Source organism: Tupaia chinensis, unplaced genomic scaffold (genome assembly GCF_000334495.1).
Source record: "Tupaia chinensis unplaced genomic scaffold, TupChi_1.0 Scaffold000256_1, whole genome shotgun sequence".
Taxonomy (NCBI): Eukaryota; Metazoa; Chordata; class Mammalia; order Scandentia; family Tupaiidae; genus Tupaia; species Tupaia belangeri.
The window spans coordinates 615,484-635,421 of record NW_006159736.1 but is presented as its reverse complement, the minus strand read 5'-3'; positions in this window follow the sequence as shown (position 1 = coordinate 635,421).

Below are 19,938 nucleotides of genomic sequence, written 5' to 3'. Positions count from 1 at the left end.
CAGCAATAAAAAAACTAATACAGCTTGGTAGACTCCTTTGAACCCTAATTGCTTGTGAAGGTGCCTGCCCCTCAATGATGGGCTTCACCCAACAGTGAAGACACTATAAAGCTCTCTTCTCTGCAAGGCAACAGAATCCTCCCTGTATAGTTATCAAACCCTCTCTCCTGGAGGCTAAGTCAATAACTAGGGTTAAATCTCTGTATAACCTGGTGGAGACAAGCTGAGTCTGATAAGTCAGAAAAAAATTATATTCAAAGGAACAACAAAAATTATTGATAGTTAACATATAAGCTGGATTCAAGGAGTGATTCTAAGATTGGGCTTTGAAGTTGCTTTATCAAGTAATCCAAAACATAAGCCTGAATATGCAAGAATTCATTGACTTAGGTATCTTTTATTGGAACTTGGAATTTAACTAGAGCAAGAACACCCTAGGGAATAGGGCGAACTCAGTATTAGAGTAACAATTCAAAGCCTAGAGATTGTAATGACACAATAAAGTGGAATGCCTGAATTTCCCTGGAAGATACTAGAGGAAGGAATAAAAAAGGTAAGAGAAATGGGCTGGCTGGAATGAATATACGTAAAACCAGAAGACCAATCAGTGGATTACATTACATTGAAAAGCACAGAGGATCCCCCTTCCATTAAGGAAGTCCAGAGTGAGAAAATGTGGCTCAGCCTCTGTAATGCAGCTGGTAGTGTGCTAGACTGTGGAACTGGAAGTTACCTGCTGACTGAAGTTCAGATTTCCGTCCCAGCTGATCTAAAAACATGTTAAGCTCATGTGCATGTGCTTGAGATCCTGGAAGGCTGGAGGACTGAAAGAAAGGGACTACAGTGTGACTGAGACCTGCCAGAGGGCAAGTGGTAGGGACATAGCATCACTAAGAACTTCAGGAAACTCTCCTCTGCTTAACAAGGCTCATGGTAGGAGAAGTGCATACAGAACTAGGTTCAAAGAGAATAATGGGGCCCAAAGAAATAGAGCCCATCTGGTGATGTTTGATTGCTGGAAGCCAAAAATCACAGTTATCATAGTAATTCGAATTATTACAATGACTGGCACGGTTGGAGTAGGAGTCATAAGGACTCGACTCTCAAGACATTGTGAGTATGGTTAAAGCATCTTTAGGAAAAAAATAGATGGACAGTGAGGGAGCTGTTTAACAAAGATAGAAGAAGGCAGAGGGAGGGGAACATAACCTGAAAGCAGTCATCCTTATAACAAATCATTGTCGCTTGCTCAGTTCCTGAATGTGAACAAATTTTCTGATATGAAACCCACTGACTAAAGAGTTTTGGGGGACCAGCAGTTAGCGTATTGGCTATGTGACTGGACTCCCATGTAGTCAACCACGGTTCGAGTCCTGGACCCGGTGGCTTAAAACTCACGCTGGGTGCATGTGTGTGCGTGCTCAAGATTCCAAGAGGAGAACGGAGGAGAAGGGACTGTGGCGTGGCCATCCCCCCCTGGGGGATGATTTCTCGCTTTCTGTCTCTCTGTGTCTGTCTGGCGAGCGCACGCGCCCTATAGCAAAAACCTCTCAAAAAAATAAAAAAAGAAAAAAAGAAAAGAGTTCTAGGAGGAAGAGTACTGTAACAATGCATAGAGACTGTGGAGTTTCCTCTCCCTCCCTCTGTTCTTGAGGAGGATGCTATGGTGTTGGGGATGTCAGTGGTAAATGATAATGTAGTTTGGAGTTTATTAGTCCTAATGGGAAAATTATGACAGAGGTTCCTGGAGTTTTGGGACGAGGCTGTAGCATACAGCAGAGGACTATATGCCCTCTGAGAAACAGAACCTGCTCTGTTACTGAGTCCTTACAGAGACAGGTTATACATATAGTGACCACAATGTATTCACTTACAGATTTTGAACTGGATTCTGTTGGATCCATCAAGTCATAAAGTTGACTTACATAAAGTAGGATAGAAATGGTACATCCTGTGTCAAGCCTGAGCAGGACCAGGGGCCATGAGTATGACACATATGAGTAGCAACCATGTCATCCACTATGATTTTACCATTGCCCCGCCTTAGCTTGCATCTGTGGCCTGGTTGGGTGGGAGCCCTATGACCAACTAATGAAGGAGAATGAGCCTGAGTCTAGTTTATGAATTGGTCAATTTAATATGTGGGTATGAGCTGAAAATTAGTGGCTGCATTACTGTCACACTCAGGGGTGGCTCTGAAATGCTGTGGAGTGGAAAATGTTCCCTATGGGTGAGCCATAAAATGTACCCCTTCCCCTGTTAGGTAAAGAGAGTGTCCTGACATGAAAGCACATATAAATTCTTAGGCAGAGGCCAATGGCCTAAGACTGAAACATGAAAAGATTAGAATATCTAAGAGAAATCTAAGGTAGCATATGTGGAAAACCTTATGGGAAAGCACACAAAGTCTGAACATTTTGTATCAAATGTTAATACCAACAAGAAATAATTCACTACTGTAGAGGTACTGATAAACAAAAATAATTCAAGTAATGACTTTAGCCAGTCTTTGCCATTGATCACTTCAGAACCGGCATGACGGGTGTATGACGAAACTAGCCACAGTGGCAGAGATAGGGTGTGCACAATTGTCTTATGGCATGCATTACTACTTAACCAAGACAGATCCAGCTGCTACTACTTCTGAATGTTTAACCTTCCAGCAATAAACACTAAATGGACAGTATTTGCAGTTCAATTACATTGTAGCTTCACTCTAGAAGGGTCAGGAGTCACTATCACAGGGATAGATACTTACCATGACTATGGGTAATATGCTTTGACATTCTTCCCACAAAGCTTTAGTCAACATCACTATCTGTAGGTTTACTAAAAGTCTTATCCACAGGCATGGAATCCTTCATAACATGGCATCTAATAGGGGAACTATTTATAACAAAGGTGGTACAAAAGTGGGCCAATGATTGAATCGATACCTTACTACCCTATGAGCAGCTGGTGTCACAGAATGCTAGAATAAGATTTACTGGCCCAGCTGGAATGGTTATACTGTACAAGGGTGGACTGCTATATTTCAGGGTGTAAGATATAGACCAAGTCAGAGGTCTAAATAGGAAGAATACATGGGCTCAAGAGCCAAAAGATAGAAAAGGAGTGAAACCACTATCTACCATTACACCTAATGACTCAATGGGGACTTTGTATTTTCCAGTAAGGGTCCTAGTCTGTGGAGGGAGCAAATTCTTTCCAATTTTTAGAGAAAAGTTTCCATTAAACTATAAGCTACAGCTCTTACATGGGTATTTTAGCATCTTCATGCCTAGAATTCAGAAAATGAAGAGAGGGAGTTACCATTTGGTAAGAGTAATTGAACCTCCAGAATGAGATAAGACGTTTTACCAGAGGGGAACAGAAGAAAATATGTCTGAAATCCAGGTGATCAACTTTGACACTTTGTAGTATTTACTTGTTCAATTTTAATGGTGAATTGACATCTGAAACATTGCTAGTTCTAGAAATATATGATTACTGGGACCAGCAGTTAGTGTAATGGCTACGTCACTGGACTCCCATGTAGTCGATCATGGTTCGAGTCCCAGACCCAGTGGCTTAAACTCACACCAGGCACATGTGTGTGTGTGCCTAAGATCCCGAGAGGAGAATGGAGGAGAAGGGATTGCAGCATGGCCATCCCCCCTGGGGGGATGATTTCTGGCTTTCTGTCTCTCTGTGTCTCTCTGCCTGTCTGTTGAGTGCATGCGCCCTATAGCAAAAACCTTTCCAAAGGGGGGGGGGAAGAAAGATATGATTACCTAGGCCTCAGACCTATCAGGAATGACTATCTGGATCAAATCATCAGGTAAACCAGCAAAGCATCTGAGACCAACTACAAAGACAGAGATGTAATGTGTCCTAACATTATTTTCTCAAAAATTTCTCTCAGAAAGTGAAGCCCACAAAATGATAAACTACTTTCTGAAAATATGTGGAGGAAAGATTATATGAGACATTTAAGTGGTGGACTGTGGTGTTAACACACAGATATCCCTTCAAGAGAGCACTTTATAGAGTAGTTGTCAAATAGCCTCCAGTTACTCCATTGTTGAGAATCACCACAGTGTTCACATAAAGTCCATGTTCTCCCTGAGGTGACTCTAGCCCGTAATTGAGTACAACAGAACTACTATAGTCAAGCAACTCCTGTCATAAAACTCTAATGGCAATCTTTGGTTTAGGACTGTCCTTCTCCTAGTACCCAAGCTTTCTTCTTCTCTTCTCTCTCCTTTCATGGAAGTCAGACTTACATCCTGCACCTACGTTTCTTTATCTTCTGCAGAGATTAATTTTTTCCTAGTAAATCATAAACATATGTAAATTTGTCTTATAATCTGTTTCTCATAGGATTCAAACTGACATATTAGGTAATACCTATGGAAATTCTCATCATCATGATTAATACTAAGCACTCTATTATGTTATACAAAATTTTCCCTTTCTTTCTTTTTTTTCCGAAGTATTTTGCTATAGAGCTGGTACACTTGCTGGAGAGAGACGGTAAGAGGAAAAGTGAGAAATCACACCCCAGGTGGGATGGACATGCCACTATCCTTTCTCCACAATTCTCCTCCTGGGATTTTAGGCATGCATGCGCTTCTTCCAGGTGTGATTTTCAAGCCTCCAAGTTCATGACTCGAACCATGCTCGCAACGTGGGAGTCTAATGCCTAAACCACTAGGCACATGCTGGCTCTGAGATTTTTCTTAAACTACTTTCTCATATCTCATAACCATGAAGCTATAAATAGTTGGCATGTAATAAATTTTTGTTATGTAAACAAAGAGATAAAATTATACTTAGTTACTTGAAATAACAGAAATATTTATCTATTTTTTGTAATATGTTCATAATCTATTACAGAAATATAGAAATGCAAACTTCAAATATACTATATTTTGTAACATACTGCTTTTATCCTTATAGATATCATACTTTATAGGAAGGCATATTCTTTCTGAAATACATCTCTGATCATTCAAAAGTAGAACAATAAATAGTCTAAATAGAAAAAAATCTTTTACATCATTTAAAATTGTTTCACTGTTGCAGAAAAAAAGGATAAAAGACTTTTTCATTTGGACAAAAATCATCTTCAAAGGTAGCTACATGTGGGTATTGTTATAGGTACAGAGAGTAGGTTGGTTGATCTTCTATGACTTCTTAGCTGACAATTGCAGTAATCTGTGAAAAATTGAAATGAGAACATGTCAAAATACAGCACAGCTATATTTAAACTGGTATGCAATACAGAAAACACAAGGAACATTAATAAAACTGACCTCATCACTTTTGATCTTGTCTAGCAAGAATAAAGTATTTAAGTCATTGCTATGTTAATTTTGAATTTACATCTTTTTAAAGTTATACTTTCTTTAGCAATTGCTTTATCTACTTGTAAATGATATATATATTTTAAATATTGCATTAAGGAAGGAGATGTAAAAAGGATTGTTTCTATTCAAGCTAATGTTTGTATTAGGCTAAGAGCTGATTTCTTTAGAAAAATATGTTGTTGGGGCAGCAGGTAGCATAGTGATTAAGGTGCTAGACTCCCACATGGTTAACCATGGTTCGAGTTCCAAACTTGGTGGCTTGAAAAATCACACCGAGTGTGTGTGTGTGTGTGTGTGTGTGTGTGTGTGTGTATACCCAATATCCCAAGAGGAGAATGGAGAAGGGATTGTGGCATGGCCATCTCCCCTGGGGGGATGATTTCTCCCTCTCCCCTCTCTGTCTCTCTGATGGGCACACACACCCTACAGCAAAAATCTCTCTTTAAGAGAAAGAAAGAAAAGAAAAATATGCTGTACATGTTTGGGTGACTTATCATATTCATACCCTCTTGTCAAAGACTTGTTCCTAGCTATAGACCTTGCTGAGTAGCTATGAACAATGAAATATACCAGGTGACCTTTCACTTTCTGACTAAAGTCATGTCTCTAGTCCTCATAATGCTTTCCTCAGTCTATTTTAGAGTTTCATCTGTCTGCTGAGTTTCCACCTGAAAGCCCTAGCATTACCTCAGATTCAGTCTGTTGTGTAATAGTTTGGTTGACCTTAGTCTTGGGTCCTTTGGAAGGATCTTTCAAATCCTTGGATTTCCCAAATAATAGGAGTGTCTCTGGTTTTTCTGGTGGTCCCAGTGGCCCACACCCTAATTTATGCTAATGAGATGACTCAAGGGAGCCTTGAGATTTGCTGATGAGTTAAGTCAGGATAGGGACTGACCCTGCCTAAAAGACCAATCAATGTGATTAGAGGATTAGAGCTTTGAGTCACTTGGTATCATTGTGACCTCTGGGAGGGGAAGAAGGTTACAGACTGAGTTCAATTTTGTAACCACTGATTCAAAATCATGCCTATGTAATGACAATCCAATAAAAACTCTGTACAATGGAGCTTGGTTCCATTTTCTGGTTGTGGATATGCCAAGAGGATGATGTGTCCTAAGGACATAGGTGCTTCATTTTTGATAGCTTCCCTGCATCTTGCCTTATGCATTCTTCGCTTGACTGCTCCTGATTTTAATCCTTTATAACAAAATTACAATGTAAATATAATGCTTTCTTGAATTCTTTGAGTTGTTCTAGGGAATTCTCAAGCCTATAGGGGTGGTGGAAACCTCCAAATTTGTAACTAGTTGTATCCAAGTGTAGGTGACTAATGTCTGAAGCAAGTGCAGTGCTGTGGAATTGTGAACGGATGGGCAAGTGTCAAGCTGCATTGTAAAGTCCTTGGTTCTTTGGGTCCAGATCACTAAAATTAGAGATTTGTCCCTAGGCTCAAAATGAAAACACAACCACAAATGAAGAAGGTAGAAAAAGAAGAATAGGAAAGAAAGGAAAGTACACCTAAAAGGCTCTTGGGTGGGCAGATTGCTAGGTGGCAACTGCGCTTGGTACTGGTTAATCGTTATTTTTATTACTAGAGGTCATGAATATTCATTGGTGGGAGGTCTGTTACACTATCTATGTTTTTTATTTGAATTAGAATCTGTGCGTTTTCTCCTGCACTTGCATACTTTTCTCACAGGTAAAGAATGAGAAATTTGATTGCCTAATTGCAAATGCCCAACGTGAGCCAGGTTGTTTTAATTAGACTGCGTAATTAGTTTATCACGCTAGTGGGAATTAGGGTGTTGACCAAAATGCCCTTTCGCTTTTCTCTTAGGGCTGCTCGCTCATGACTACCTACCTACCTACCACAGAATCTGTGCCTTTAACCCTTGAGGTTTGACATAATAGACTGTCAACATCAAAAATGCATTACATGGGGTCAGCAAGTGGTGTGATGGTTGAGGCGCTGGACTCCCAGACGGCCAACCATGACTCAAGTCCTGGACCTGGTAGCTTGCTTTTTTTCTCTCTTTTTGTCTCTCTTTGGTCAAATGGAAGAATAATAATTAGTGAATAAATTGAGGTTTTTAATGTTTTTTTAAATAATTATTTTATTTAACTTTATTTATTTTAATTTGACCAGAGAGGATTAGATCAAGAGAGAGAAACAAGGAAAGTAAGAAAGTAAGCCACCAGGTGCAGGATTCGAACCACAGTAGGCCATGTGGGAATCTAGCGCCCTTAACCACCATGCCACCTGCTAGCCCCAATAAATGAATAAATTGAATAAATAATTCTAAAAAAAAGAAATGTATCACACATTTTTTAAATCCTAACATATAATCTTTTCCAAAGTTAGCTATCTTATATGCTAAACTTTGTTTTTATTCTCACATTTTTAGTTATTGAGTCCAATTTCTATTTCCTTCATAATCTGCTCATGCGTCTCCTTTAGTCATGTCCAGCATCACCTGTGTAATCCTTTCTGCCTAGGCTGTTTAAGTACTCATTAAGCTGGTCTATCTTTATTGTAATTTATTCTGTATTTCCAAGTCAAATTCATCTCCCTTATCCTCCCTCCTCTCAAAGCCAAATATCTTTTTTTTTTTTTTTTTTGAGAGGTTTTTGCTGCAGGGCCTGTGCACTCACCAGAGGGAGACAGAGAGACAGAAAGGGAGAAATCACACCCCAGGGGGGATGGCCATGCCACAATCACTTCTCCTCCATTCTCCTCTCGAGATCTTGGGAATATATGCACACATGCCTGGCGTGAACTTAAGCCACCAGGTCCAGGACTTGAACTGTGGTCTACTACATGGGAGCTCAGCGACACAGCCAGTACGCTCACTGCTGGTCTGAAAGCCAAATATCTTTTTGAGATATATCTTTTTAGTGTCCACTGTAACTTCTCTCAAATAGTGAGGACACATTTATTTGTATGTTGAATATTGCCTTGCTGTCCAAACTCCATAGCTCTAAGGAACTCACAAGTTGTCCCCAATATGCCTCCTCTCTCCTTTTCTTTTTTGAAAGAGAGATTTTTGCTATAGGGCCTGTGCACTTGCCATGTAGACAGAAAGGAAGAAATCTTCTCCTAAAGGGGGATGACCATACCACAATCTCTTTTCCTCCATTCTCTTCTCAAGATTTGGGGCATGGACACACATGCGGCTGGTGTGTTTTAAGTTTCTGGGTCCGGGATTCAAACCACAGTCGCCCAAATGGGAATCCAGTGATATAACCATTACACCATCTGCTGCCCCCACAACTTTATGTTCTCTTACTTCCACAAGTGAATTCTGCACCCCAGACCAATTACTTCATTTACTTTAAACAATAAGAGTCCATCTCCCATTCTATTGAATAAATTGTCCATATCTAAAATGCTGTTTCCCACCTTTCTGTCTACACTTTGCCTCTTCTATGAATTTTTTTTATTATTTTTCTGCACCTCAGAGATTATTCTCACCTCTGAATTCTTATAGCATGCTGTTCATATTGTATGTTTTATACGTAGTTTTCATTTAGCTTCTAGTCTAAACCACCTGAGAGATTTATTTTTTATCACTTTAGGTCATTTAGAAAACTATATCATAAACTTCTGAAAACAGGCAAATATAATATTTTTTATTGAAAGAACTAACATCTGTAAGCATACACTTTTCAGTTTTGCTATAGATTTTCTCTTAATCAGCATAGTCAAGTCTGATAATGTAAAAACAATGAAGGTGAGGAATATACCTTGGTTATTGCTATGGTTTAAGTGTGTTTCCTTAAAACTCACATGTTAAAATTTGGCAAGTCATGGGCTGGCCCCATAGTCTAGTGATTATGGCCAACTGTAAGTTCAAATCCCAGTTCCATCAGTTTGGAAAAAAATATGCCTACTGTGTGAGCATTCATGCTCCAAATCCTCACAGACTGGAGAAATGAAAGGACTGTAACATGACCATACCCCATTGGGGAGTGTGTTCTTCCTTTCCTCTCTTTCTATGTCTCTCCTGAGTGCAACCATCCTGACAATTAAAAAAAAATAATAAAAATAAAAAGTAAGTCATTGCAATGGTGTTGAGAGGGTAGAAACTTAACCCAGTCGATCCAATTGTAAGGTTGAAAGGTTATAATTGAAAGTGATTAGGTATCAGGGTGGGGCTCCCATGATTTGGTCCTGGTGGGTTTGTTTATAAGGAGAGAGAATAAGCTCCATTTTGCTCAAGCTCATGCCCATGCTGAAATGCAGTGAGAAGACTCTCTCCAGGTGCTAACACCATGCTCTTGGACTTCTCTGCCTTTAAACTATGAGCCAAACAAATCTCTGTTGTCCTACATTACCCAGACCTAGATATTTCTGTTATAAGCAACAAAACAGACTAGAATAGCTATTAATTCTTTAAGTATTCGAATCAACCCAGTAATATGAAAGTTTAGAGATAGTTTTGTTTGTAGTTTCCAGGTTGCCACCACAATAACAGAGAAATTAATTTTCATTTGATATGCACATGCCTTTAATAGGACATTTCCCCACTTATTTGTTCTAACACAAATTCTCATGTGACTTTCCAAAGAGAACAAACGCTCACATCTATCACCACAGAAGCAAGCAAAAATGCAGTTGTAAGCATAATGTGGTAGCCCTTACTCTATAAAGAGGGAAGAAACTTTGTCCTAAACATTGTTTAAGCAATATATCATTTTGCTTTGCAACCTTAATTTGGTAGAGCTCCCTACCCCACTAATATGCCTGTATATAATTGAAAACTAAATATTAGCATTCTTCTCTTTGTGACAGAAAGAAAGAAAATAAGGCTCCATTTCTGGGGCCAGCAGGTGGCGTAATGGTTAAGGCACTGAATTCCCACATGGCCTATTGAGGTTCGAGTCCCGGACCTAGTGATTTGAAACTCACAAGAGGCACATGTGCAAGCATGCATGACCAAAATCCCAAGAGGAGAATGGAGGAGAAAGGACAGTGGTGTGGCCATCTCCCTTGGGGGGTTATTTCTTGTTTTCTATCTCTCCTGTAAGAACACATGCCCTATAGCAAAAATCTCCAAAAGGATACACAATTCAACAGTTATTTAGTAGAGCAATGTCATGGGCAGAAACGTGTGAGAAAAACACATTAAAAAAAAAAAAAAAGGAAAATCCTGGAAGTGACGGCAGGGGAAGCCTTCTGAGCAAAGGGCTTTCGGGCAGTAGGTCTATATTTGTTTTAAAGAGGTTTATATGTTTTAGTCCTGACCAATCAACAATACTGAAAAACTAGGATTTTATGAAGCTGAGTTTTAAAGTGCAGAGCATCTAATCTGTGAATAAAGATGAATGCATTTGAAAATAAAGATGAAGAGAATAGTGAAAATTTACTTCTTTGAAAAGCCTTATCTTATAAATTTCAGATTTCCTTGTAAAAGTCCACATTATTTTTACTCGCTGTCAATGGAAATACATTTTTACAGGGCTTGCTTTGTCAAATATAATCTTGTAGCTGTTCTATATTCCTATACTTGAATTAATGGATTTTCTCAAATAGCACCTTCTACCATTTACAGATATGGGTCAATACACATTTAAAAATGCTCAGTAGGAAATTTTTAAATTAACTCCTATCAACTCAAAGGGATCACAAAACTATGTATTTATATAATAGTCTATAAAATGACATTGTGTCTTAAAAGTTCACTTATTTTTACTTTCTTACTCCTGCCTCTTGAATTACTTGTTAAATATTATATTGAGCTGATAAGAAATCAGACTAGTGGAAAGAAAAATAGACGTACACAAATTTTAAGCACTGGTTTATTTTCCAATTTTACGGATGTCTGATAAGATATACAAACTAAAGATCATAGTTGGAACAGGAGTAAGCCAATGAACACTTCGTAGCTAGAACAAAACATAGGTGAATGACTGCTTTTTGTGAAGGCCCTGAGTCTAATCACCAGAGGTTCTTATGTCTTCCACAGTAAATAGAATTGTCTTTGCAGGAAAGTGTCTAAAACCAAAGCAAATATACATGGATTGAAAAGTCTTCTTGGGACATTTCTTACATGCAGGAAAGGGTTATCCTATGGTAAGTATGCTGTATGTTTACAGAGCACATTCCCAAATGAAGCCAATAATGAGCGTACAGAATTGTGACCAATGCAAGGGGTTTCTTAGTGGTTCTCAGACTCTGGACAGAGAAAGTAGTGGCCAAGAGACAGTGGCAGAAATGGTGAACAGAGGATAGATTTCATCATATCACCAAAAGGGAGGAGCTTGGGCTGTAAATTCAGGGGATGTAAACTGTCCCAAAGAATGTTATCTTGGAGCTTGGTACCTATTTTCTAGGGCTACGTTGAATAGTGAACTCTTACGTGAGGATTCTGTATATACTGCCCAGTTGTTTTTGATTCTGTGGCTCTTTAGACTCCTTAGTGAGGGGCAGGACTATTTTGAAAACAGAGTATTTTAATTATTCTTGAATTAGAATGCGTATGTATCACCATAGAGAGACAATGAGAGGCAGGGAGAGAGAGACAGAGAGAGAGAGTGAAAATAAGAAAGCAAACATCTGGGACTCAAACCACTGTCAGCCATGTGGAACTCCAGTGCCTTAACCATCATGCCGCCTGCTGGCCCACATATGTATCACATCATTTTAGTCATAAAGTTTAATAGAATGCTATTAGTTTACTGTAAGAAGTAAAGTTATAGCATAAACAATTTTGAAAAAATGATGTAGAGTTCAAAAAGGAAAAGTTTAGATAAGATTAAAAACTTTTAAACAATCAGTTATGAATGACTTACTCTTTTTTAAATTTTAAAATTTTTAACTTTATTTTTTATTATCATCATAATCTTGTTTATAATACATTGAATTTCATATAACTTTACAGTGTATTACATTGCTTTTTCAAAAACTAATGCCCTGCATGGCAGTCAATACAGAGACATTAATCTCCCCACTTCATCATTCAATATCTTTTCAATGTTTTTCCCATCATTATTATTATTTTAATTTTTTTTCAAACAGTTAATCACTATTTCTCATTTGGGTTGTAAAAAGACTTTACCCATCATGAAATACTTCTCAGACCAATCCAGTTGAGAATACTATACATGCCATCATCAACAGGTAATAAGCCATATCTGTTTCCCACTGAATGACATATTCTTGATTATACATTCGTTTTTAACCTTTGTTCATATGTAGTTTGGTTGGTTTAGTTCAGTCCCAATGAAGGTGCTACAATTTATCTCCCTGTTTATAGAAGCTACTTCCTGAAGGTGCCGTCTCTCAGTTTTTCTCTGGGAGACACCTGAAAATAATTTTTGCCACAAAAAAATAAACAAAGCAGATGCTGTACAGATCTCAGTTTACAATACTCACCTCCATACATGCAGGGCAGTGTACAATTAGGCAGAGTGAAAACCAATATTCTCCATCCTTAAGCATTCTAAATGATCTTTCAGTCATCTTTTTTGAAGTATTTATAATTAATTTGAGGTAATAAAGAAGAGACTGAGTAAAGACCTACTTATAACCAAATAAATTACCCTTTGATATCTTGTGCAGCAACCTAGTATTTTAGAAAACCAGAAATCCACAGGGCTTAATATATTCAGAATCTGACAAAGTGTGACCCATTTACTGAAGCGGAAAACGCCACAGGTTTTCCAGTTTCTTTTTTTTTTCTTCCTCAAAGCAGATAAATCTTATTTACCAGCTAAAGGAAAAAATAACAACAAAACTGCTTCTAGACTTAACTTATTTAGAAAAAAATAGGGAGTGAAACAGAGGAGTGGAGGAAACACAAGAATTGTGACTCAGAAGGATACTCTCAAAATACAAAATGTGGTGGGTTTTAAGATTTCATAGAAATGTCAAAATACAGAAAACATGTGATGAGTTTATGTAAAAGAAAACAATAGGTCCTGTGAGTCCCTCTATACCCTTTCACACTGTGGGGACATTGAGCAATTTATACAAACCACTTGTTCACAGTGCTACTTTTTGTAAGAAACATCTACGGTTTTTGTCAAATTTTGAAATATACTGGAAACAATAAACAACATTACAATACCAAGCTCTTACTCGGGCTTAGGTTTTCACCTAAGTGCTCATCTCTGTAGTAACACTTCTGCATATTTTGGCATCTACCAGTTGAATTTTCTCTCCTTTATTAAACTTTCAACTCTTCAAAAATAGGGAACTCTTTCTTACACACCCTCATGGGCCACTCTTTGTACTGTACTTGACAGATAATAGATGTATTGACAAATCTTTGCTGAATGCTAGAGCGAGGAAAAAAACATGAAGCCTTGGACAATTCTTTTTTATTTATTTATTTATTTTTTGAGAGGTTTTTGCTATAGGGTGCGTGCACTCGCCAGACATGCAGAGAGAGACAGAGAGACAGGAAGCGAGAAATCACCCCCCAGGGGGGGATGGCCATGCCACAATCCTTTCTCTTCCATTCTCCTCTCGGGATCTTGGGCATGCACGCACAGGCGCCCAGCGTGAGTTTAAGCCATCAGGTCTGAGACTTGAACCGCGGTCGACTACGTGGGAGTCCAGCGACATAGCCATTACGCTAACTGCTGGTCCCCGACAGTTCTTTTTAAGAAGAGTTTATATTAACTATAGATGAAGATGCCTTTATGTTATTCAAGTGTGTAAAATAGACTAATTCATTCACTGATTATGGTTAAGTCTTATCCGGCCAAAAAGGAATTACATAAAAGAACTTGTTCACAAATTATGATGATCAGTTTGAGATTCCTTTATACTTGAAAATTTACATGCAATAAAAATAAAAGCAATCTTGTACAGAAAGATCATCCCCTTTTCAAAAATGAGAATTTTCTAAGTATAATTTTTTTAGTGAATTTCTGGGACATTAGATATGGATGTTCTGTAAGTATAGCAATACTTTTCAAATAAGTTGCACTAATTAATGCCAACATTGAATAGTTTTATAAAGCCCCAACATAATATGTCATTATAATTAATACTGTAGTTTTTTAAAAGAATTATTTTATTTAATTAATTAATTTATATTTTAATTTTGCCAAAGAGAGAGAAAGAGAGTTAGAAAGCAAGTTGCCAGGTCTGGAACTTTATCCATGGTTGGCCACATGGGAATCTAGCACCCTTAACTACCATACCATCTGCCGGCCCCAATACTGTAGTTTTGAAGATTATAATGATGATGATGATGATCTTGTGCCAGAGGGCATAAGCACAAGTTCTGGAGGAGGAAAGGCATTCCCCAAAAGGGTGTGTTCTGTTGTAGTCCTTTTCCTCCAATTCTCCACCTCATTAGGTTGCTGAGTGTGCACATTCTTGGAGTGGTTTTCAAGTCACTAGGGCCAGGACTCAAACCCTGGTCAGCCATATGGGATCTGGCTTCTGCCATGCTGCACTTAACTGCTATGCCAGGGTTGAATCAATATTGTAATTAATATTACTTTAAAAATTCCAACTAGTGAACATTATGTTGATAAACTAGGACAGGACTGACAGACTTAATTTTTAAGCCATATTTTCAGATTTTACACTGATTCATACTTTAAGCCAAAGTCAGAATTGGGATGTAAATTGAGTTTTATAGCAAGCTAGGTGTTTTGTCTTTTATTTACTTCAATATAAATTAAAAATTATATAGGATGATTTAAAAAGGCTTTGCATGCAGTTCCTCTGTTCATTGACAGTCACTTCCTATTGCCTGATGGTACAGATCAGATCTAGCTAGAATGACTTGTGTCCATAATGCTGCAGACAACATTAAGAAAATAAAATTGGAAATAGCTTTTAGGACCCTTGAAAACCACTTCCAGTCTAAAGCCACAAGGGCAGAAATGATTAATAACGATAACCATTTGGTTTTATTCATTTATTTTAATGAATATACTCACATGTCACTAATAGCATCCTTGCAAGATTGAGATAGATTTCAATTCTTTGATGACTGACAGAAATAGAGCCTTTGCTAAAACCTGGAAAGGGCTTAGCACTTTCACTGCATTGTTCCTCACCATCTTCCCCTGTCCTTAACTTTAGATCTTAGTGCTCTTTTACTCAGAAAGGTATGCCATCTTTGTCCAGACTGACAAGCAGTTCCCATGGTTCTTGAAGACACTGATTACAGGGCAGTATCCCAATAGCGTGGATCAGTGTAAGGATGTAAAGTCTGATAAATGTAGGTATAAAGTCCTCGAAAAAAGGGGGGGGGCCCTGAGCTAGTTTATTCATCTAATTAATTCCCAGTAGGAATGTTTCCATTTCAGTAGTTGCTGACCTAGTTCAAATAAGCATTAATTCATACTAAAATTGCACTAATACTATGAATACTTAAGCATTGCTTTTGGTAAATAACATCTGGATTACTGCAGTAGCCTCTTAACTTATCTGTCGCATATTAAAGTTTATTCCAGTTATCATCCACTTTATATCTAACTGACAGAAACAAAATCCTTTTTCATTTTCCACCATATTTAATTCCCTGGTTATGAGAGTTTTCTTATTTAATGAAATTAAAGTTCCTAGACTGAGATGAAATTTTCTCCATAAATTTTCCATTTCTCATTTCTTATTATTTAGTTGATCTCTTATCCCTTCACTGCATCTATATTTTTCAAAAAGCACATTTGAATTTTTTGGTCTTTACCAAATGTAGTCATGATCTCAAAAATGAAAGTTTAAGAATTTCCAAAATAAAAATACTAACTATTGGTAAACAGAATAGGTTTATAAATGCTCCTTTCTGGAATCTAAGTTGGATTTGGGCAAGAATAAAAAGAAATGTGGAGGAGAAGGGGAAGTGGTAACTGCCTAGGCCACTCTGAATAGTTGCTTCTTTTTCTCTCTCATTTTAAAACCATATCATTTACACAAGAGAGGTTTTAGCATTGCTTTTCAGAGTAAATGAACAGTGCAGTTACCGACCAAGGCCAAATTGACTTAAGTGTACATTTGAAACTTTGAATGAAGGTGGTCAGGGTTTCCAGTATTGTAGTTACCTGCCACATGAAATCAAATTATATCCAGCCCCAATATTTCATGCTTCGTTTGTGTGCTGAAAGCCTCAAAAAGACAAATTTTAATTTTTTTAAGAGAGATTTTTGTTATAAGGTACATGCGTTTGCTGGAGAGACAGAGAGACAGAGAGACAGAAAGCGAGATGTCACCTCCCCCCCAGGTGGGTGGGCACACCACAATACTTTATTCTCCATTTTCTTCTTGGGATTTTGGGTGCTCACAAACATGTGCCCAGCATGAGTTTCAAACCACCAGGTCCAGGACTTGAACCATGGTTGGCCATGTGAGAGTCCAGCGACATAACCATTATGCTATCTGCTGATCTCCCCAATTTTAATTTTAGATATGTTTTATTCAGCAGATAGTTAGAGAGCACCTTTTCTGTCTCAGACCTTGGCAGGTAAATTGAATAGTTTTTTTCAGTGATATTATTTTTATTTATTCTTTTTTGAGAGAGAGAGATTTTTGGTATAGTGAGCATGTACTCACTGAAGAGACAGAGATAGAGACAGAAAGTGAGAAATCATTCCCCCAGGGGTGGTGGTCATGCTGCAATCCCTTCTCCTCCAATCACGCTGCAATCCCTTCTCCTCCAATCACCTTTCAGGATCTCAGGCACACACGCATACGGACTGGGCATAAGTTAAGTCCAGAACTCAAACCATGGTCGACTACATGGGAGTCCAGTGACATAACCATTATGCCATCTGCTGGTGCCTTCAGTGAGGTTATTTAAAAGCCGATATTTATAATTTCTGTGTCACTAGAGAGTTATTACAGGAAGTAATACCATCTTTGGCTTGACCATTCAGCATCATCAGCGACACCTTCCCAATTCATGAAGTTCCAAAGAATCTGGAACATGGGCTAATCAGATCTATAATATGCAGTGTCAATTCTATCATGAGAAAACAATCTCTACTAAGAAAAACAGAAAACAATCTCAACAATTTACATCAAACATAGAAGTAAATTACAGAGTTTACTTCTTGTTCTCCCTTTCTCATCCCATGCTGGGAAATACATATCCCACAAATGTACTCTTCAGTTTCTACCAAATTATGTTCTTAACACCATCCCATACTCTGATTTGGTCAAGTCATTTTGCTCAGAACTGCCATATTAACATTTCTGAAATGATACCTTATTCATTTCACTTATGTCTTTAAATGGCATCTCTATAGAAAGTCATTCTTTTTATATTATTTTATATTCAAATACTTTGATTATTTGATTGCTTTCTACTCTTTGTTTTGTTTTCTTACTAACTACTTCCCAAACACCATATACTGTATGACTCTGAATGTAGTTTATACTTTTTTAACTTACCTTTTCATTTTTTAGTGTATTGTTTAATCTTGGAATGTTCTCCTTTTCTCAACCTACTCATATTGGTCACATGCCTCTATGAACTTTCCTTGATTTCCTTCATTAGCAAGATGCATATGACTTTTCATCTAACCCAGCAGTTGAAAATGCAGCTGATTGGGGTCAGCAGATGGTGTGGTGGTTAAGGTGCTGAACTCCTACATGATCAACCATGGTTTGAGTCCTGGACCTGGTGGCTTGCTTTCTCACTTTCCCTCTCTCTCTCTCTGTTGTCTTTCTGGTGAGTACATGTGCCCTGTAGCAAATTAAAAAATAAGAATAATGATAAACAAAATAAAATAAATAATTCTTAAAAGAAAACACAAAAATCTGCAGCTGATTTTGCACTCATTGTTCAGGGAACACCTGGTGATATCTAGAGACATTTCCAGTTGTCACAATCGGGAAGACACTATTAGCATCTACTGTGTAGAGGTCAGAGATTCTGTTAAACATCCTACAATACCCAGTACAGCTCCCCATCACTAAGAAGTATCGTATCCAAAATGCCAATAATATCACTGATGAGAAATCTTAACCTAATCTAATGACACCTCTATATCAAACCTCCCCATAATTTTGTTCTGTGTACATGTACTTAATCATCTGCATTAGAATACAAGCTTCTAGGGAGCAGCAGATGCCATAATGATGACGTTGCTGGACTCCTGTGTAGTCGACTGTGGTTTGAGTCTCAGACCCAGCAGCTTAAAGCACACCAGGCATGTCTGCATGCATTCCCAAAATCCAGAGGGGAGAATGGAGGAGAAGGGATTGTGTTGTGGTCATCCCTCTGGGGAGTGATTTTTCACTCTCTTGTCTTTCTGATGAGCACATATGCCCTATATAAAAAAATCTCTGTCTCTAAAAAAAAAAAATATATATATATATATACACACACACACACATATATACACACATATATATGTATGTGTATATATATATATATATATGCTTCTGAAATACTAGGACCAGGTATTATGTACAATTTAATTCCCTTAAAAGCCTAGCACAAAGTCTGGCATATACAGGCACTCAAAAATGTTTAAAAGTCTATATAATATGAAATACACGAATCACCATTTATTCAAGAATAAGCATGCTAGAGGAAATTACTTACCGATAAAACTACACTTAGTCCATGTATACTTTCTTTGATAACCTTGATAATTCAACGGTCATTAGAGGATATTTTAATAATGGAAATCAATGAGCAATATTCTGGTAAAGAGAAAAGTTATGAGTCAATATATATGTATAACCCATAAGCAGAAAAACAGACATACTATGAATTCACAGTATTTTCATAGTATATGAAAAATTTAGAATTTGAGGTTTGCTGTGCTAGTATCTTTAACAGAACAGTCCTCTGACTCCCCTATGTAACATTTGTTGAGTAGTTGTGGTCTTTCTATAGTGTATGGCAAACAATTAACCTTTGCTTTATGAAGGTCTCCTTTGCTCTATAGTGGGAGTTGGTTAAATTGGCTACAATTTGTTTTCATTTTTTAAAATGGAGCACTTAGCTGTTAGGCAAAATAAAACATTAAATTATCTTGCCAATTTGCCATAAATATTTGAAAGTGATTGGTACTAGAATTCATAAGCAGTTTTTAAAGTTCTCTCATAAAATGAGTGGCTGCCTTTTGTTTATTAATGAAAATACCTATGTTTCTGTAGTGTCCAATAGTGTCATGCATATGGAAGAATGATTGGAGCTAGTGACTCCCTGCTCTAAAGGACAATAAACTATTGGGTTGTCGAGAAAGTCATGACACATTTTTGCATAGAAAAAATACATCATGACTTTCCAGATGATCTAATATTTATCCTACCATTCAAACTCCTGGCAAACCTGTCTTTTGTTTATTTTTTAGGAATATCTCTTTCACACATGTTCTGTTCTCACTGAATTATTTTACTGGAAATTCCTTGAGTATATTTCTCACTTTATTCATCTCTAAGGTTTATATCTTTTTTGCTTCCAAGTTTTTCAACCATAAAATGAACTGTCTTTTTCCACCTCTATCCCAACCTAATTTCCCCTTGAACTGCATGTCTCTTTAATCCAGCCACCTCTCATGCAAATGTTTCCTGAGACCCCTCATCTTCTGAACTGTACCTGTGCCTTTGAAACTACAGTATCTATACCACTGAATTAACTTCTACCACCATTTTTGGATCATTATCCAC